The sequence below is a fragment of the Bufo gargarizans genome, chromosome 1, assembly GCF_014858855.1.
Source record: "Bufo gargarizans isolate SCDJY-AF-19 chromosome 1, ASM1485885v1, whole genome shotgun sequence".
Classification (NCBI taxonomy): domain Eukaryota; kingdom Metazoa; phylum Chordata; class Amphibia; order Anura; family Bufonidae; genus Bufo; species Bufo gargarizans.
Window position 1 is genome coordinate 677,550,340 of NC_058080.1, and position 21,774 is coordinate 677,572,113.

The 21,774-nt window shown below is 42.7% G+C and overlaps 1 protein-coding gene across 3 annotated transcripts in view; it reads left to right on the plus strand.

Moving 5' to 3' along the window:
* Positions 1-3,305: 3,305 nt before the first annotated feature.
* ADAMTS6 (ADAM metallopeptidase with thrombospondin type 1 motif 6) overlaps positions 3,306-21,774 on the plus strand; it is a 270,149-nt gene continuing 251,680 nt past the window's right edge. For all 3 annotated transcript variants that reach the window (XM_044292316.1, XM_044292332.1, XM_044292325.1), the window contains exon 1: positions 3,306-3,603. The gene's annotated coding sequence lies outside the window, so the exon portion shown is untranslated. The remainder of the gene's footprint in view (positions 3,604-21,774) is intronic.

Genomic DNA, 21,774 nt, shown 5'->3' on the forward strand with positions numbered 1-21,774 from the left:
TAAATAAAACAGATGGATTAAAAGAGGACCTTTCACCAGTTTAAAAAGTAAAAACTAACTATATCAGTGGGCAGAGCGGCGCCCAGGGGTCCCCCTGCACTTACTAGTTTGTTTGTCTGGGCGCCGCTCCGTTCGCTCGGTATAGGCTCCGGTGTCTGCAGCTCCTTCTTTTGTACTGGGCGGAGTTTTTGTATTAGGGTTGTCCCTTGCTGCAGCGCTGGCCAATCGTAGCGCACAGCTCATAGCCCGGGAGAAAAAAAAAGTTCCAAGCTGTGAGCTTTGCGCTGCAATTGGACAGCGCTACAGCCTGGGAGAAGGAATGCCCAGGGAGAAACAGGGCAGACTCCTCCAAGTATAACTAAATCAGTGAAACTACCGGGGTACATAGCGGGAGAACGGAGCGGCGCCCCAAAATAACAGTAAGTGCAGTGAGATCCCGGGGCGCCGCTCTACGCAGCCTGATAATTATCTTACAATGTTTGGATTGATGAAAGGTCCTCTTTAACTGAGATTATATTGCACTCTCACAAAGTTTTTTTTACATAACAAAATGTAATTTAACAAAAATGTGAATTTTTTAACAAAAAATGTAACTGCAGTATTTGGCGGTTTTATTGGACTTTCAGAAATGCAGTACAGGGCAAAAAGGTACTTTATTGCCCCCAAAAAAGGGTTTCTTTAACAATAAATGAAACATGTGGATTTACAGTAATTGAGATTATTTTTCAATTTCACAAATTAAGCACAGGTTTTTTTTTTACATAAAAAATAGTGGCTATGTCACCCCTACAATGGAACAGATTTGCTGAATTTATGTGCCTGCCTGTCACATGTGTAGTACAGGCCTCAGAGGTACTTTACAACAAAACATTTAAATATGTCACCCCACAATGTAACAGATGGTTTTAACTGATTATATTTCACTCTCAGAAATGCAGCACAGGGGTACTTTACAGAAAGAAAATGGGGATATGTCACCCCTTGGGTCCCTGAACTCACAGACGGTATTATTTTCCCTTCCCCTGGCACATATGCAGTGCTGGTGCACTGCTGTTACACAAAATGGCTGCCAATGCCCAACTAACTAACAGACGGATTAAAACTTTTTTTTCAGTCTCACTGGGCTCAGGGCAGGGTGCAAAAATGTTGCATTGCACCCCCAAACAAAAAACGCTGTAGATCACAGACTTCACACCAAGTGCAGATATCAGAGTCTTTCCTAATCTCTCCCTCACAGCAGCAGCATCCTATCCCTACAACTAGTAAGAGCAGAGTCACATGCGGCGCTACTTGACTCCAGGTTACAGAGGCTGGGTCACACGCTGCACTGGCCAATGACAGCCATGTCATTAGTAGGCATGGCTGTGATGGCTTCTAAGGGCACACAAGTTAACCGCTTGTTGATTGGCTGCTCTGCAGTCTTTCAACAAGCGCCATTAAATTGACGAACACCGAACTCGAACTTTTACGAAAATGTTCGGGTACAAAAAATCCTAAAGTTCGGTACGAACCTGAACTTTACAGTTCTGGTTTGCTCAACTCTAGTCAGGAATTATGATCCTGAATACAGATGATAAGAACTTTAGCTGAATCTCTGGGGAATTTAGTTCATGAGGAGACATGAAGTACAGAGAGGACGGACAGGACAGACTGTGGTAATGGAGACTGGAAACAAGTGCTGCTGCTCATTAGCCACACCTCACCCTCCTCTCATGCCTCATTTCCTCCATTCCCACAGAGATTTACCTGTATTCAGGATCATGATTCCTAACAAGCAGAGCAGAGAGGAGGAGGCAGCTCTATGGCTCATTGTGGTGAAGTAACTTGTCCTCCTGTCAGTGATCAGGACAGGTTTTGTGTATACTGATAGGACAGGCGGCCATTTTATTTCTCCTAATGATTGCTCCCTAGACAAAACAAGCCTTTATAACTAATGAAAGGTATTTGTGAATATATTTATTATAAAATAATATTTAAGTATTTTTATTTTTTAAATTCCTGGAGAACCCCTTTAAGGGGGTACTCTGGCTGGCACTAGTTATTTGGGCAATGCTCTAATTGCTATTAAACTGACTCACTCCCTTGCTGGCACTTTTGATGGGGACCTATTATTAGTATTAAGGGGGCACTCTCCGGACGGCACTCTAGTTGCCTGAGTTAAGACGGAATTCTCTTGTACTATGAGGGTACAATGGCACTGCTTGTTAAGGGGGCCCTCTCTGTCTAGAACGATTGATGGGAGCACACTGTAATTGCTGTTGTTCTGGGGCACTCTCTTGCGGGCTCTTTTGATGGCATACCCTAGTTATTGGCATTGTTAAAAGGGCACTCTCTGGCTGGTACTATTTATAGGGGCACTGTCTAATGGCTGTTCTGGTGCCCTCTCTTGTGGACACTTTCAATGGCATACCCTCATTGGCACTGTCAAGGGGGCACTCTCCAGCTGGCACCATTTATAGGGGCACTCTCTTGCTGGCACTTTCAATGGGATACCCTTATTGGCACTGTTAAGGGGGCACTCTCTGGCTGGCACTATGTATAGGGGCATGCTCCAATTGCTGTTGTTCTGGGGCACTCTTGCTGGCATTTTTGATAGGATACTATCATTGGCACTGTTAAGGGGGCACTCTCTGGCTGGCACTACTTACAATGGCACTCTTTCATTGCTGTTGTTCTGGTGCTCTGTTGCGGGCACTTTTGATGGGATATACTCCTTATTGGCACTGTTAAGGGAGCACTCTCTGGCTGGCACTATGTATAGGGGCATGCTCTGATTGCTGTTGTTCTGGGGCACTCTGTTGCTGGCATTTGTGATGGGATACCATCATTGGCACTGTTAAGGGGGCACTCTCTGGCTGGCACTACTTATAATGGCACTCTCTCATTGCTGTAGTTCTGGGGCTCGGTTGCGGGCACTTTTGATGGCATACCCTGATTGGCACTCTCTGGCAGCCTGACTGAAGGGGGGCATTCTCTGGTACTGTGCTGGTTATGGGAGCACCCTTTAGACACCAGCCTCCTATAGCTCAGCACACCCGTCCCCTATGGCAGCAGTGACGTTCACACATTCAGCGACAGGGGCCGCAGACGACAGCGCTGAGACTGCACGGTGTTCCCCAGGACCCACTGGACAGCGTCCCGGCAAAGCTGACACCACAGGACCGCGCCGTCCCCATCCCCCGGCTGCACATGCGCAGTAGGAGACCAGTGACGTCACTCTCCCCTCCCACTTGCTGAGATGCCAAAAAAACTGATGAGAAAGTTGGCTGTTGGCTGCTCCAGAGCTATGAGTGGCCGCTCCAGCTCCTGCACAGGGCTCTGCACTCTCTCCACAGCCACATGCACTTGCACTGAAAGCTGCTCATACAAGGCAAGGCAGGAAAACACACACACCAGTAGTCATAGTAATAGGAGCTGCATAATGCTGCCAGCACTGTGCTCACCCCTGTGATACCCCTGTATGAGTGCCAGAGGATGGTGGTGGCACCAGGACAGGGCTGCTGGATGCTGCTGCTGGAGGAGGAGATGTCTGGTGTCTGCACAGGGAATGCACAGTGAATGGCCAGTGTCTGTGCTTATTGCCACTAATAGAACATGAAAGAGGTAAGAGACAACTACTCCTAACATCCTTTCTTAACACTGCCTTTCTGTGCTGTATGCCCTCTCTGATTCCTAGGCATGGCCCTCACTGCCCATTCTGGCTGGAGGGCATGCTGTGACTTGTTGTGACTGGTGGTTTGGGGGGTTGTCATGTATGTATGGTTGTCAGACTTGCATCTGAATTGTTTTACGTTGTATCCTAAGCAGCTAAATACTGACGAATGAGATGGGAATGTCACCTATATCTGTGCGATCCAAGAGCTTGCAATCTAATTGTGAGTTGTCACTGGTGTAGATATGGAGTTAGATACTGAATCACGGGAATAGGTATGATGCAAGTGCCCAGGAGCTTGCAATCTAATTGCTTGAGGACATCTGTGTACAGTAGATGGGCTAAAAGCTGGGGAGGAAGTGTCAAGTGCCTGCAATCGGATTGAGATCAATGCTGTATCTATGGTCTTAAAATCTGAATGATCTTTAAAAAGAAAGCGTTGCAGAGCTCGCAATCTAGTTACGAGATGTCAGCGGTGTAGATATGGAAGTAGACCGTGTGTCATGTCTATAGTTAAGATGCAAGTGGCAGAGGAGCTTGCAATCTGATTGAGGTCTGCAGAGTACAGTAGATGGGAAATGGCATGCTTAATGATGTTAAAAGATGAGGAGGAAGCGTCACGGAGCTTGCAATCTAATGGGGATCATCACAGTGTGTGAACTTAAAGTGTCCCAGAGCTTGCAGTCTAATTGGACAAAGCCGGCCAATTAAAATATGAAATGAGATTCTGAATTAGCATAAAAAAGCTTGCTATCTAATCCTATATGGAAATAAAGGCTGAGTAATGTGGGAAGGGTAATAAGCGAGTGACAGAGCTGACACTCTAACTCAATGAGGTCAGCGGTGCAGAAATGCATGAAGATGGTAAATTACATAAAAAAGTTAGAAGAAGGTGTCCAGGAGCTTGCAATCTAAAGTGGCAACGGAGGAGAAAAAGTTCAGTACTTGAGCCGTGGAAACGAAGCCAACTTTTATGCTTCGTGTGTTAAAAAAAAAAAAAAAAAAAAAAAATCTCCTTAAGAAGTCAGTCAGACAAGTGCATAGTTTGTGTCTGGACGGGCAGCATTAATGCGCGCGCTCAGTCTGATGCTCCAGGAGATGTTAAGCTCTTAATAGACTAATCAAAGAGATGGGAGAGTGTGGTTTTGATTTTCATCTGGCCACTTGGGATCCACGAGACTTTTAACACCGCAGCTTCTCAGCTCTGTGTGTATTTATGCTGCAGCCATCGTAGGGAGTGCAGATTTTGGCTGCGGAGGGTTGAATTGGAGGAGAATGTATATGGAGGGGTTATGTGAGGTTGAACCCCACGCTCACCCCCCTCTCGCTTCCAAGCTGAATTTCACTAGACATTCTATTTGGGTGCCAGAGTTCTACGGGACCCACAAGGCAAGCCAGTCCTGCTGTGACTGTAAAGAATAATTTATAGGGTTATTAGCATTTTTTTTATTTTTTTTACTCCTCTCTTCTGCAGCTGTGGCTTTAGACAGCAATTTATAGGTGCCGTGGTGCCAACGCATTGACGTCGCCTGCGGTGGTTGTGTGTCTGCTGCTCCAGTCCACTTGCCTTACAGTTGGGTGATGTCCTAGCTGGCTGTCAAGATGCTTCTTGAGTCTTAGTCCCAGGCTTGGCGTGGAGGTTAGTAGTAGTAGTAGTAGTAGTAGTAGTAGTGTGTGGAACAGCGGATCTATATCCCCCCACCCCAATAGAGCCTTCTTTTACCTGTATGTAACGCGGCTCTGCTAATTTCTTCCAGCCTTGCCCTGTAGATGGTGAGGAGCATAGAGGAGGCTTGTTATTATCTGAGCTGCCGGTGTGTAAGAGGTTTTGGGAGGGTGCCAGCTGTCTGGGTCACACGCGTTTTATCCAAATAGATTTAGCGCTGCTGATGGATGGTAAAGGGAAGATCAGCTGGAGCTAGGCTAGACTCCTGCCTCCCCCTCTTGTAATTAAACTTTTAAGAAAATAGCAAAGTTCATGAAGAATTAAGAAGGAAATGGTCTTTTAGTGACAGCGTTACATCATGTATGACAAAGTAAAGCAAAAGCAGCAGAGCTGTCTGCAAAATGTGTAAATGAGACGGAACGTTGCATATTTTTTTTTTGTCATGTCCGCATATACTGGTGGCTCAGTGGTTGGACTGGAGTCCTAGGTTCTAATCCAACCAAGGACAACATCTGCATGGAGTTTGTATGTTCCCCCCCATGTTTGCGTTGGTTTCCTTCAAAGTCATACTGATGGGGAGCTTAGATTGTGAGCGCCATTGGGGACAGTGTGATGGTGGTGTCTGTATAGCGCTGCGGAATATGTCACAAGTGAGTAAAATAAATAATAAAGTAGTGGCATAAATGATGAAATGCGTACAAATTGCCACAGGGATCTTCATTATCATCCAATTCCATTATTGCTTTTAGCATTGAGTATTCTATAACACATAGGATAGTGGGATATCCTACAAAGGCAACATCACCTACTTATCCATTGCAGGTTGCTCTTAGAACTTGCTTGAGGTTGCTTTGCAGTATTTTTGTATAGGACCATGATATATACTTCATTTGATGCTACGTGTATGTGAATGGTGGCTTTAGTTCCGAATTTATTCTCATGAAGCTGCAGTATTCATTGCACCCAATGGAGTAGTAAGTGGCATTGGAACTAATTTCATGTCTTGACACTTGAGCTTGAATGTTGCCTGTGTAAGCCTGGCCATAAACTATGACTACTGGGCAATGTTTTATCTTCGGAAGCTTCTGTTCATTGGTTGAATGCCATTGGGCTGCCTTTTTATAAAGCTGTCTCATGTTGACCACATTGCATAGTGCTAATTCACCGACGGCTGGTACAGTGTGGAGCATTTCGTCTTGCTGTATGGCAGGTGTCACCATAGTCTTGTAAAACTGAGATGCGTAATCTGGTCGACTGGATACATTATTAGAGAGATTTTATAGGGAAGTGTCTGCTCATGGAACATAATTTCTGACTTTTTAAACCAGAAATCTGGTGTACCCTCGTGATGTGTCTACGTCTCCTGCTTTTTTGCATCCATCTCCAAGCAAAAATTGGGGTTTAGTAGTAAGCCTTCTTTTCCCTTCATTCATGACAGCACCAGAGAGAATGAGAGTGGTGCTGTCATGGGTTCCGGAAAGTCAAATTACAAATTAGTGTAATTATCGTTTTTTCCCTTCACCCATGACAGCACCCCTCTTATTCTCTCTGGTGCTGTAATGGGTTCCGGGAAATGAAATTACAGGATGAGCCCTTACTTACCATTTTTCCCAACTTTTTACATTAAATGATCTTCTATGCATGGAAGCTGTTATGTTCTATAAGAAAAAGTGAGATCTTATGTTGCACCCCAAGTAAGTATCAGAGCTGATACTTAATATCTCCTTCAGGCCCAAGTTGTGTTTTTCAATGGAAACTACTTTTGGAGAGATTTAGTTTGATGTTGCATGAAACAACACATCACCTGGTCAACGTAAGTCCACCTTTAACATCTCTTTTTTTGCTACTTAAGTTTTAACCTCTACCCATTGACGTACTCTTGCTTTCTGGTCCAATTTGCCGTCACCATGCTCATCATTAGTTTTATTTGTTAACTACTTTAGGGCTCATGCACACAAGCGTGTGTGCCCTGTGTCTGTGCTGTATACTGCAAATTGCGGTCCGCGATGTATGGGCACCGTGCGTGTGCATTGCGTTTGCAGATGCACAAACAAATCAGTAATTATTTTTTCCGGCGTGGAGGCACAGACCGAAATCTAACTGAAGCGCTTTGTAGTGCTTCTGTGGAACCCGAAATACGGGCACGGGGCACTCGGGGTCGTGTGCATGATTGCTTACCCTTGTGTTGTCTACACTGCTGACATAGGTAGTAAGACTGATGATGGATGACTGGGGTTGCACAGGCCAGATAAAATGGTTCTGTAAAACAGCTGTGCAGAAGAAGCTAGCTCCTGCTTCTGGGTCGTTTGCACAGTTGACATGTTAGCTGCAAGCATTTCAGGTTTTATGGTAACCTGTAGCAGCTATAAAGATAGGAGAGAAGGTTATTTGAACCCTCAAGATTTTTCATAAATTAATGATAAAGTTTGTCTGTCTTTGATATTTCAGTCCCAAGTCTGCAAGTCGTATGTTTTCTTTAGGTGTGCTTGCTGTGGATATCCCTCAGCTAGGAACTTAGTGGTGTTACCTTGGCCTGTAAGTATAGGAGTATGGGGATATGACTTCATGTATCCCACAACTGAATGCAAAGATGGTGCATATTGGTAAATCACATCCGGAATCATAGCTAGGCTTTCCTTCAGTTCAGTTCCCGCCCTCATCCTTGTTGCGCCTGGAGAACAGGCCCTAGTTTCCCCATTCCCACCTAAGCCCTTGATCACATCCATTCTTGTCCCATAGCTAGAGTTTTAAACCCTATACATCTGTAAATGTTTGCTATGCATGTTGCACATTGTAATATTGCTGGCGGAGTAATGTGATCTGTAAGCAGCCTTACTTTGGTCTGAGATGATTGAGCATCTACCTCTGGAGTTTCTTCTGTTTACACTTAAAGGGGTATTGTGAAGTTAGACTTCTATGGCATATGCACAATATTCAGGACTGCCACAGAAGTGTATGGAGAAAGCCCACTCATCCACAGTCACCTCTCCATTCACAGCAGCTGCAGGACAAGGGTCGAGAAACCCATGTTCTACAGATAAGTGTGGAGTCCTCTGGACTCTGTAATTGTCAGACATTTGTGGCCTATGCTGTGGATACCAAACCTTATAAAATGGGCCTGACCAATTCTTGTAAATTCTGTCTGTATCAATGTGCCTGTTCGTTGTAACAGATTAGCTGGTGGTGGATGAGTAACATAAGAGCTTTTTAGTTTTCATCTCAAGGACAATCAACTGATTTGATGAAAACAATGCATTAAATTGAGCTCGGTTGTCCTATTGAGGACTTTCCTAGCTTTAGTAAAGCCAGTTTGAAGACTTGCCATGGGCCAAGGTAGCTTGTAACTCTCATGAGATCAGTAAGGTCTACCAGAACAAGATCTCCAAAAAACATGCATTGATCAGATTCTTGGCTGGGCACAGAATTGATGACCTGGAAAACAATGCTTTAAATTGAACTTGGTTATTCTATTGAGGACTTTCCTAGCTTGGGTAAAGCCAGTTTCAAGACTTCCTATGGACCAATGTAGCTTGTCATCCCAGGGTCTACCAGGACAAGGTCTCCAAAGCCAGCATGCATTGATCAGGTTTCGTAGAATGGGCCAGATTCTTTAGTTCAAGGGTTTACAGGATTAGAAAAAAATGGTCTGCTTTATTAAGAGTATACAAGCCTACCATAACCAGCCTGTAAGTCCTCCCTATGTACTAACATCAGTGCATCATATTTACTTGTGATCTCTGCCGTATTTGGAAATAATCTTTTAAAGTGTCAACCACTGTCAACATGTAGAGCACAGTCACTCCTTTTTGAGCCAGAGTGGAGTGCCATTGTAAAGAGAAGCTCTAGCTCTAGGGGGCTTGGCATGACCACTTCCTTCTGCAGAGGCTGGTTTTGACCCCACAGTTTGAATTTTAGGGAGGTTATTTTAAAATGCTATTTAAATTTATCTCATCACAGTAAAATAATCATACCTCATATAAGTCCCTAACATACCTGCTATAGGTTTTAGTTCACCCCACAACAAAGTATATTGCCCTTCCTGCCAGACCTATGAGTCCTTAGAAGGACAGTATTGAGTCAGGTCCATAAAATATCCTCATAAAGATGTCAGGGCTCATTTTATTGAGATGTTCAATGCTGTCATTTAAAGGCATTTCACTTAGTGTGGGTAATTTCTAGCATATGTTTGTGACAGTGAGTGTTCCTTTAATAAATGATATAACCGACATAATAAAAACAATCATAACTGGGTTTTATGTTTCCGCCAGAAATCTGCAAGTTCTTAATGAGTTTCTCATCATTAATTTAATAATGTGTATGACCCCCACAGACTCTGTCTACCCCCTTGGCATGAGACCAGTGGAATTTTTTTTTTGTGGAACTGTAGAACTCTTCTTTATCTACTTTGCTCCTTTTGCTTTTTGTATGGCTGACATTATCCTCTACCACGTAGGTTTTGCTGTGCCCGGACACTATTCCTCCCTTTTGTGCTGTTTAAGAGTACGTCCACATGACCGTTTTAAAACAGACTTTTTCAACTGTTAGGCCTCTTTCACACAAGCGTGCCCGGATGCGTTGCGGCAAACCCGTGCGAGTAGGTACCCAATTGCAGTCAGTTTTAACTGCGATTGCGTTCCGTTGTTCAGTTTGTATCGCGTGGGTGCAATGCGTTTTGCACGCGTGTGATAAAAAACTGAATGTGGTACCCAGACCCGAACTTCTTCACAGAAGTTCAGGTTTGGGTTCAAAATTGTGTAGATTGTATGATTATAAGGGAAAATAATAGCATTCTGAATACAGAATGCTTAGTACAAAAGGGCTGGAGGGGTTTAAAAAATAAAATACAAATTTAACTCACCTTAATCCACTTGTTCGCGCAGCCCGGCATCTCTTCTGTTTTCTTCTGTGAGGAAAAGGACCTTTGATGACGTCACTGCGCTCATCACATGACCTTTTTCATGGTTATGGGTCATGTGACGGACCATGTGATGAACGTAGTGACGTCATCAAAGGTCCCTTTCCTCAAAGAAGAAGACAGAAGAGATGCCGGGCTGCGCGAGCAAGTGGATTAAGGTGAGTTAAAAATTTTTTTTTTTTTTTTTTTTTTTTAACCCCTCCAGCCCTATTGTACTATGCATTCTGTATTCAGAATGCTATTATTTTCCCTTTATAACCATGTTATAAGGGAAAATAATAATGATCGGGTCCCCATCCAGATTGTCTCCTAGCAACCGTGCGTGAAAATCGCACCGCATCCGCACTTGCTTGCGGATGCTTGCGATTTTCATGCAACCCTATTCACTTCTATGGAGCCTGCGTTACGTGAAAAACGCACAAAGAGGAGCATGCTGCGATTTTCACGCAACGCACAAGTGATGCGTGAAAATCACCGCTCATGTGCACAGCCCCATAGAAATGAATGGGTCCAGATTCAGTGCGGGTGCAATGCGTTCACCTCACACATTGCACCCGCGCGGAAATCTCGCCCGTGTGACAGGGGCCTAATAGTTTTATTCTGTCCTTGACCAGCTGTATATTTGTACAAATTATAAAAATAATTGATGTAATGTAAAAAAAAAAAAATTTGTTTATGGCAAAAAGTGACGTTTGTTGAAAGGAACCCATCAGTTTGATGGCAGCATAACATAGTGACATTTCAGCAGTCTGTCAGTTGTGTGTGAAGATGTTTTAGTTTGTAGAACTTACATCTTATTCCCCCTGTCCACCCACCACTGTTTGACAGCATTCTCCCCATACATAGTAATGGTTAGGAAGCTGTCTATCAGTAGTAGGTGGAACCTTCATATCATGACTACGTCAAACTATCTACAACCAAAGGAATAACCTGAAAATTCTCCAAAACTTCAGCATATTCACAGATAAGTGAGAGATTAGTGAAGTCAGCTTGTCACTAGCATAAAAGGGAAAAAAAGAAAAGCCAATCTACCTTAATGAATCCGTGTAGATGAAAGACGTTCAGCATATAAAAACTTATCCTAGACACTTCTTCCATTCATTCCAGATACATGGGAGGTACAATATGAACTCCTAGATCTATAATAACATGGGCTTATCCAGAATTTTGATATTAATGGCCTATCCACTGGATCGGTGGGAAGGGCCTCCACAAGCTCTACGGCCTTCCCGAGTTTACCAAGCACAGCTCCTTCAATTAGTTAGTGGCAGTGCTTGCTATTGCAGCTCAGCCCCATTCCCTTGAATGATACTAAACTGTGCCTAAGCCATGTGACCGATGTACGGTGATGTCACTGGCCTACGAAGAGGCTGCAGCGCTCAAAGGAGCACCGTGAGGCCACCTTGGACAGCCGATCATCAGAGGTGTCGGGAGTTGGATCCCGCTGATCTGATATGGATGACCTGTCCTCTGGTTAGGCCATCAACATCAAAATACCGGATAAGCCCTTTAAGTTTTTTCTCAAGAACAACGCCACACTGGAAAGACCTGTTTTAGGGTGGTGTCACATGCAGCCTTTCATGGTTGTAGTCTTTGGCGCCAAAGCCAGAAGTGGATCCAGCAGGAAAGAGGAGAATCAGCCTTTCCTTTATATTTCTCATTCACTTCCAACTTCTGGCTTTGTCTCAAAACAACTGCATCAAAAACTGCCACAAAAAGCTGTACGTGAAGCCACCCTTAATGGATGCTTCCATCCAATTTACTTTTTTCCTCTTAGGCTAGGTTCACATACACGGCAGAGAACAGCCTGCTGGAATCCTCCTGATCCAGCACTGTAATGGGGTCCGGCGGAGATCTGGCTGCAACCTGGCAAAAATGCAGAGAATTGGTCGGACAGACAACTTGTGGCCATATTACAATTCCGCAGATGTGAAGGTAGCCTTTAAAGATGAGCGAATTTCATATTTTGAAATTCGTTCACGCTTCGTTTGGTAGTAAAAGCAGAATTGAGTCTTCTCCAGCATAACGGAAACGGGACGGATCCGTTATGCAGGCCATAGACTTCTATTATGATGGAATGCCTCTAAAGCCATTCCGTTATGCATTCCATCATAGAATTGCGCTATGGTCCGTAGTAGCGGAATCCATAACACAATTCTGCTTTTACCATCAAACGAAGTGTGAACGAATTTCAAAATATGAAATTCGCTCATCTCTAGTAGCCTTCCAAGAAAACACTAAGAACATCAGGTGATTTCATAAGCAAGTGGCCGGTTACTATTGTTTTGTGCCAGATTTTTAAGCATGTAGTTCTATGTCTCATAATCAAAAAATATTTACTATATACAACATTTAGAATATATTTCTATAATAACCATAATAAAATGCTCATCTACATAGTCTAATAATTTGTGACCTGAGGCTCATGCACAATGCCATATGACAACTCCATACAAGTAGTAATACAGCACTAACCGCTCTGTCTGGCCATACCGTACCTGTGTATGCCTCCAATATTTCTGGGGGGGGGTTTGTGTCGGGTTCATACATGTTCCAACATGCCTTTTTACTTCAGGAAGCAGTATTTCTAGGAGAAAACACTTTCAAATATGGCATATCTCTATAATACAAGAGCATCACATGGCAGCACATAGAGTGCCTAAGGGTACGGCCACACGGTCAGTTTTCCAGATCCAGTTTTGGAAGCCAAAATCAGGAGTGAATTCAAAAAAGAGAAGTCGTATCTGTCCTTAATCCTTTCTCTCATTTTAGGATTCACTCCTGATTTTGGCATGTAAGGGTATGCTCACACGTCAGATTTTGTCTCACTGCAGAAGTCGCTGCAAACCACACTCTGAAACGCACACAAAAAATCTGACGTATCAAAATACCTTAAAACTGCATCAGGATATCGAACCTGTGGCCGTACCCCAAGGCTCATTGTACATCATCCCCTCCAGCTTGCGAGATCCTGCGCTCTCCTCGCTGCACGAGATGGAGCCCATCTCGTGCAGCGAGGAGAGAGAGAGAGCGCTCTATGTACATGTTTCTATCCCCTCATTCTAGGTATTGTAGGGGTCTCGGCACTCAGACCCCACCAATCTAAACTTTTGATATGTCTCTATGACATATCAAAAGTTTTGTGGAAAGTTAATGGCCCTTTAATATTTGGAATATTTCAAGCTTCTTCGCATAATGCATTGGATTTGTCCTGTGTCTTTTTCTACGCTTTTGCAAGTATTTTTCTGGTGTGTGCGAGATATAGTAACACTATCTTTGTGGTAAGAATATAGTTGTAATGTAATGAAAATATTGTGGTCTGTTCATAAACTGACCACTAGTTGGCACTCTCCTGTACAGTTCATTGCTTGGCTCCCCTGTGCAATAACCTAACCTGTGCACTAAAAACTATATACAAGTTATAGCAATGCTCCTATGCCTAACAGTAATGTATATACGCAGACACCCGGTCTTTACCATTACATATACCTTTTAAAATCTGCATTTTTACCTTATTCTCGCTTGCTCCTGTTCTTTTCCAGAACAGTGTTCCTCTCCTAAATATCCATTCTAGTTGAGTGCTTCCCCAGACTTCCTTTTGGCAGTAGTTAAAGAAGGGGGGAGCTTGGTCAAGAATCTGTTTCCAATATTTACTATGCAAGAGAGAAGAGAAAAAATGTGTGTTCAGTTCAGATTTTTTTTTTTTTATGAAAACAGAAGCCTTTGCAGCAGACGTATGTCTAGAGAATGAGGACAGCACTGGACGAATATGCAAATTGGCCCAAAAAAAGAGCCTTCAACCTCCACAAAGAATGGTTTACAGTATCTATACACTGGGGCATATTAAGCCATATTTACCTTGGAGGCAGAATCCTAAATGCATACAGATGTGGACAGCAACCTTTATGAGAACAGGTGGTGTCTTTCTTACATTCTTTTTCAAAGGTAATCCTTTTTTCGGAGACTCAAACATGACCCTTGTTCACCCTTAGTGTATTCCACTTGGTTGTCAACAGAGATAAATACCTGGCTAGAATGTCTTGGCAGTAAATCATTAGTGCTCATTAACCCGTTCTCACATGGAATGGAAGCCCGTAACTCCCTTTTCAAGCTCTCATCTGTCTTTGGTGACAACTTAAGATGGAACTTGTGGAATCTTGGTAAATTTTTTGTCGGGTCTGCACCTTCCGAAACTTCTGGTGCTGCTGTCAATACTCAATATTTAGTTATTCTCTTAAAAGGATTCCTCTTTTTGCATTGCGTTTTTTAGAAAATGTTTTTTTTTTTTTTCATTTTTTTTATTTTTTTTTATGCGAAGTTCCACTTGGAGAAGCGTCTTGGTTGTTTCCCAAATGTCCCTGAATCTTAAGTTAGCCATTCACTTTACGAAAGAAAAGTCTGCTAGCACCCCTGACAAATTAAATTTCATGGTCCTCTGTCTCTCTTGGTAGACCACTAATTACTTTAGTTAGGCACATCACAGAAAATGCAACCTGACACTGCTTTTTCATCTTCCACACTGATAAAAAGACTGCGTTGTTAGACTGGTTTAGAGAGTCCTTGGCAGTAGCTCCATTTTTAGATTGCGTTAGAAAAGTACATTTTAAAACGGAAATCCGAGTTCTGGTTATCTTATGGTGAAATCAAACCGTGGGAAGCAACTGAAAACCTAAATTATGTATTGTCTTCTCCAAACACTGAGATAAAGCACAAGGTCTAGTACCACATGGAAAAACACCATAACAAAATGAATTATGGTGAAACCGCTTTAAGACAACCATCCAAAATTTCATTGAAAAATGGTCCTCTAAGGGGTGGTCTTCTCAAAGACTATGGCCAATGTGAAAAATATATGATGGAGCTGAAAAGGAGGGGTCACAGTAAATGTAGTCTGTTTAAATGGGAGGTCTTATAGACATGGCCTTTTGAAGTTTCTCTGGATATTGGTATGCTCTATTGAATCTATTTTAGCAATGCCTCAAGTGTAGAGCTATTTGACCATAATAGCACTTTTCGATCAGCCAGTGTTGACCTCAGTCACTGGATTTCCTTTACTGTGGAGGGTATGTTAAATGTTGTACAGCAGGACTCGATAACTGCCCTTAAAAGGGCTCTCTGGGCTATAGATATTGATGACCTATCCTCATGATAGACTGTGTAGTTGCCATGTTGGAGTACTGCAGTTCAGCTCCCACAACTACACTACAGGTGAAACTCGAAAAATTTGAATATTGTGCAAAAGTCCATTTATTTAAGTAATGCAAATTAAAATGAATAGCATTAATGCAGCTTAAAATTAGAATTTTGTGAAAAGGTTCAATATTCTAGGCTCAAAATATCACACTCTAGTCAGCTAATTAATCCATACCCCCTGAGCAAAGGATACCTAAAAATTGTGACTTTGGGGTTTCATAAACTGTAAGCTATAATCATCCAAATTCTAACAAATAAAGGCTTTAAATATCTCGCTTTGCATTTAATCAGTGTATCCCATATGTTAGTTTAACCTTTTAAATTGCATTACTGAAATTAAATGAACTTTGCACAGTATACTAATTTTTCGAGTTTCACCTGTATGGACCGTAGTTTCCGGTGCTGAGACTGCCCAAAACAGCTGATCGGTGGGGGTACTAAGATCCCCCCCCCCCCCCCTTTAGGTAGGTCATCAGTGTGTGAAGCCAAGAGAACACCTTTAGCTTTAGTGCTTTGATTGCAAAGGAGATTAGAGGCTGATTGAACATGCATGATCAAAAGCTGCAGAATGGTGTAAAAAAATCATAGCCACTGCTCCTCCAGTCTCTCGCTGGTCTCTTCTTCCTATTGCCTTTTGAAACAGAGGAAATGCTGGGTCAGCCAATCACTAGCTGAGGACGGTCACCTTTGCAGTTGGTGATTCGTACTTTCTGTGTGTCGAGAGACACCAGGTGTCACTGTCCCTTCCGTGACAGATGTCAAGAGATCAAGGAGACTGGCGGAGCGTGGAGGAATCTAACAGCCTCCTTATTCAGTGTTGCTGTTGTTAATGACCACATCCCTTGTTTCAGGTGTAGCTTAATAGTCATTACTTCTACCCTATTTAGTCTTACCCCACCCTTCTTACTGTGTGGTAAGAAAGCTTTGGTTTTGAAAGAGCTGGTGTGTTGTCCTCACTGGTGTTCCTGCTCGTCAATCTCTCTACAGAAGTTAAGGGCCGTGTTTGTTTGTGTTTTGTTTTCCCTTCCTTTTTGGTTATTAGTAGGCGTCAGGGAGACTCTTGTTTCTTCATCTGGGCAGGAACGGCTTGTCTCCGCCCTGCCAATATCCATAGGGAGCTTGAGGGTCTCCAGGGTCCCAGGTTCCAGGGTATGGACATTCCTACATTTTAAGGGGTGCCCATACGGTTAGGAGTCAGGGCCAGGAGTAGGGTTCTCTAGGAGGTGACCTTTTCCTTTCCCCAGCATTGAGCCCTAGTGGCTTTCCATTTCCCTCAGTGTGGTGTTTCCTCCTATACCTCATCCGTGACACCAGGAAGTAGAGGCCAGTGGGAGACTAGAAAATGGTGAGGTGTTTGTTTTTTAAAATATTTTTACACCATTTATAAGCTTTTGAAAATAATTTGTATCACCCAGAAAACCACTTTAAGATTATAACAGTATCTTCAACATTTCTCTGAATGATCTGTGGTTCCCAACCCGCTGGTCACTGTGCTTGGATTTTCCAGTGTTTTCAGGGGAATGCTGAACTTTATATGGCTACATATTTGTATAAGCTTGCAGTGGCTGTCCTGTTCAGTTATGGTTTTCCTCCACTTTCCGTAGTACAATTGTCCAAAATCCAACACCACAGATGGTCCTTAGTGCACGTCCATTCAGATACTGCTGTATTTCAATCAGACCATCGACCTACTGTTAGTGCAAAGTTGTACTGCTTCTATTCTTCTGTTGGCTGATGATGATCTGGCTGAGCTATAAATGTTTGCGTTATACCGTATTTCCTATATAAGCCCAATAACACTCATTGTAAACATAGCCCATAAAGTGAATATCCTTAAAAGGGTTGTTCAAGTTAAAATAAAACTTCAGGAGCAACAGTACATACAATAGACTAACAAAATAAATGATGCTTACCACTTCTCTCCCCTGCCACGTCCAGCATCGTCCTCCTGTCCTTCCCACCAGTGTTTGTTTTGCTGAGTGCAGCAGTGACCACTCCATTAAGTGCAGCTAATCACTGGCCTCAGCAGTCACATGCCATGAGACCACTGACTTGGTGTGTATAGGATGTCACCGCTGAAGCCAGGAAGGTGATCAATGGTGGAAGAAAACTGCAAGAGAGAAAAAGGGTGTTTCTGTTAGTTATAATTTAACTTAGACAACCCATTTTAATGCAGTTATGTAGTGTAACATTTTTGGACAATTTCTCTGTCCTTGCCCCTGGGAACCAGGCCACCCATGGTGTCAACCTGATTTGTGCCGCAGACAGTCCCTGATAATCAGTCACTTGAGTTGCCTCATACTTAACCAAATGTGTGAAGCTTGGCACTTACCAATCATTCATTCTTTGTGCATTAGGCAGTACAAGATGTGGTCAAACCTGAGGGCGACAGTCATTTCGTGCTCTCAGCACTTGATCTGGCAAGGTCCAACTGTTAAAGAGGAGGTTCTCCGGGGTGCATGAGCAGGATATTGCACTGCCGTCCAACACTTTCAGTGTCCAGATGTATAGCTATATATGGAAGGATTCGAAACCTCATAGGCATCTTTCGACTGTGGTTTCAGGGGTTAACTATAGGCTCAAGGTGATGTGCAAAAAGCAAATTGCAAATGTCTGACAAGTGTGAGGTGACTGCTGCAGAATGGATACACAAAGAAGGCATTCTTCAGACGTTCAGTCTAGCCACTCAGGATGTATGCATGGAGGTAAGAGAATGATTGAATTTATGAGTGGATGAACGTTGTATATTTGGTTAAACAATAATAAATTAGAGCACAATTTATATTGAAATGCCTTAAAGGGGTTGTTGGTTTCAGAAAACCCATTGTTAATACCATGTTAGTTGAAAGATTATTCGGGTTTTGCAAATTTTAGGATCAATTGACAAGAAACAACATGTTATTGCTTACTAATAGTGCTGGTTTATCTGTATTGCCGTTTTTTCTGCACTACATTGTGGGTCACATTACATTTTCTACTGTGTTGGTTCCCTATTCTGATGACATTACGTCTACATCTGCGGTGTATTTGTTTTTTATGCAAATCATGTGATGGAGTTGGTGGGCTGGTCGAATGGGGTCACATGCTTGGTCATGTGACCTCTCCATGTGACTTCTGGCTCGTATTTTGTTTTCTGTAGCACCTTGGTGATCATGTGATATCACGGGGCAGGGTTTGGGTTACTTCCCTAATACCAATGTCCAGCTCGGCGCCGTGTGATGAGGTGGGATAAGCCCATTGGATATCTGTTGGGTGTGGATTGATTGAGTGAAGTATATATAGGTAGGTTTAGGAAATGGCAAGACACACACACACACACCCTGAAAGAAGCACACCTATCGAAACGTACGTCGGGCTTTCGGCTCTCCCCAAACTGGTTGGTATTCATTATTACAGGTATTTTGCCTCTTGTATTTATGCTCAGGGTGTGGTTGGTTGTCGGCTGTGTTGGGTGTCGGCCATGCCACCACATATACCCTGCTATACCCATTTTTGCTGTTCACATTGAGTTGCAAAGGGAAATTTTTCCTGGGATAAGGGATGATCCATTTATGTGGTAGATGATTTATGTTTATTGTCACCCCACTATCAATACCTGGTATCCCCACACTAGTGTTACTGTATTTTATCTCATTGATCAGCACTTTCTGTGTTGGATTAACTGGTGATACAATATGTCTCAAGTTATGGTTATATACCTATGAAATATTTATTACCACATATTACCTCTGCTTTGGGGTTTGCCTGTTTTTTACTCATTGTTGTATTGACTAATAAAGATGTTATTTTTGTATTTATCTGTGTGTGGTTTTGAATACTTTTAGGTTATCTGCGGTGTAGCAAGGCTTGTAAGGCTTTGCCCTGTCAACACAACGTCGTATACCTTGCCTCTGGGGTTGGTGTTCTGCTCAGTCTCTTGGACCCTGTCCTGTAGAAGTGATGTCTTAGGGTGGGGTTTTATCAGCAGGACTTCAAGCAGGCTTGGATCTGTGCTACAGACACTTCCCAGGATAAGCCAGGATGTAAACACAGGGTGCGGGTCACAGATTGCAATTACGCTGTAGGAGTCAAAATGTGCTCATTAGTCTATCATGTGACTTATATATTGCAGTATAGTTGCCCCATGGTATTTAGATTAGGTGTCTTATATGTTAGCAAGAGCAGAAAAAAGCTACAAAGAGTGTCTGCAATACATGGACAGCACACTGATTTCATGGGGATTGTATTATTTTCCCTGTTGAGGCGCTGCAGAGGAATGGAACACTTACTTCCAAAATCATTGTTTCTGGTCAACAATGATTATCGCAATAGAAATCGCTTAACCCCACACTGAGGAAATGATTGTTGTTTGTAAATGCAGATCTCTTGTCTGACCAGCAGGCAATTATCAGTAGGAAACTGTTTTTGTTCCTGCCCTCTTGACGTCATCTATCATTAACACTATGGGTAAATGCACATGTTAAGAATTTATGTGCGCACAATCCGCACTGAAATCTGCAAGTTTTCGCAGGGAAATCCGTGTGGTCAATCCACATCACCTGGTGTGGATTTGGTGTGTATTTTCCTGTCCCCATTGAAGTGAAATGAAGAAAATCCAGACAGGATAAATAAAATAAATTGACATGCTGCTGATTTTAGAATCTGCACCGTAGATCAGAATCCGTGTGGAAAAAATCTGCATAGTGTGCATGAGAATTTCAAATTGTCATTGAATACAATGTACATGACCTATGTTGCAGATTTTCCGCACACAAATCCATGCACTAAGGCTGACGTGCTACGTCATAATAGAAGTGCTTCATAATAGAAGTCTATGGCCAGCATAAACTTCTGTTATGACGAAATGCCTCTTATAGGCTTCTGTGGTGTATGCCGTCATAGAATTCTGTTATGGTCCGTGGTAGCGGAATTCATAACGGGATTCTTAGATAACCTGAACCTTGTATGCCGAACTTGAAAACACAAGTTTGTTCAACACTAGTCTTTGGTCAAATTTTTTATGTGGTATGGGGATTCGCTCTGGTAGACAGGACAAGCGGGTGCAGTATAGAGGCAAAGAAATGTTTCTAACTCAAAAACTGCAGTGTTTATTCACACTAGTTGCAGGTTCACAGTATGACAGTCCATTTTCAGTATTGGTGTTAGTTCACACCCAAAACTGTTCATACAGAAAAACATTCACCTTTGATCCTTGGTGTTTAATACTGACACCTGACACGGCTGGCAGTTTTTTATAGGCCTGACAAAACCAAGCCTGGACCGTGGGGTGTAGTCACTTACCCAGCACTTTGACTACTCCCAATAAGAGCCATCCCGGATCAGCTATTTACAGCCATACTAGATGGTAAGGTGTCACACAGCAATTGCTTCTGACACATGAAAACTGGCTCTTAGTCCACCAAGGCCAGGAACCTCTGTGACACATACTTCTCATCCACGATGATCCCTTGCAAAAGAGTGATAATCCAGCAGTCCGACTGCCCCCTGGAACAATGCCAGTAGCACATAGGTTAAGAAATGACAAGCTCAGAGTCTTGTCTACAAATGCTCACAGTTTAGGGAATAAGATCAATGAACTTGAGTCTATAATGGCATCTGAGAATATAGATTTAGTGGCTGTTACTGAGACATTGTTCAATGGGAATAATGACTGGGATATAACAATACCAGGGTTCTCTCTATATAGGAAAGACAGAGAAGGCAAGAAAGAGGGAGGGTGGCCCTGTATGTGAAAGATAGCATCAAATCTAATTTAATACAAGTTAGCGAGACCAATTTAGAGTCAGTTTGGGTTACCTTGCAGCTTGATAATCATAAGGTAAATGGTGTAGGTGTGATATATAGACAAAAAAGTCAAAGAATTAGATGATCTACTAGTTGAGGAAATAGCTAAAATTACATTGAAGGGGGAAGTTATCATTATGGGAGACTTTAATCTTCCTGATGTAAACTGGAAAACCAAAATAGCTAGTTCTTACAGGAGTACAGATATTCTAAATTCCCTACTGATCTATGATGATCTATACAGCAAGTAGTTGAGGAGCCAACCCGGAAGGAGGCCATTTTAGATTTAGTATTCACAAATGGGAATTTGGTATCTGATATTACTGTAGGGGAAATCTTGGGATCTAGTGATTACCAGTCACTGTCGTTTACTATAAGTACAGTGACTGAGTCACACCACACAAAAGCAAAAGTTTTAGATTTTAGAAAAACTGACTTTTCTAAAATTAGATTAGTGGTATACGAGTCCCTAACAGATTGAAACAATTTCAATTGAGTCCAGGAGAAATGGGACTACTTAAAAGTGGCACTATTGAAGGCAACAGATAATTGCATTAGGCTTGT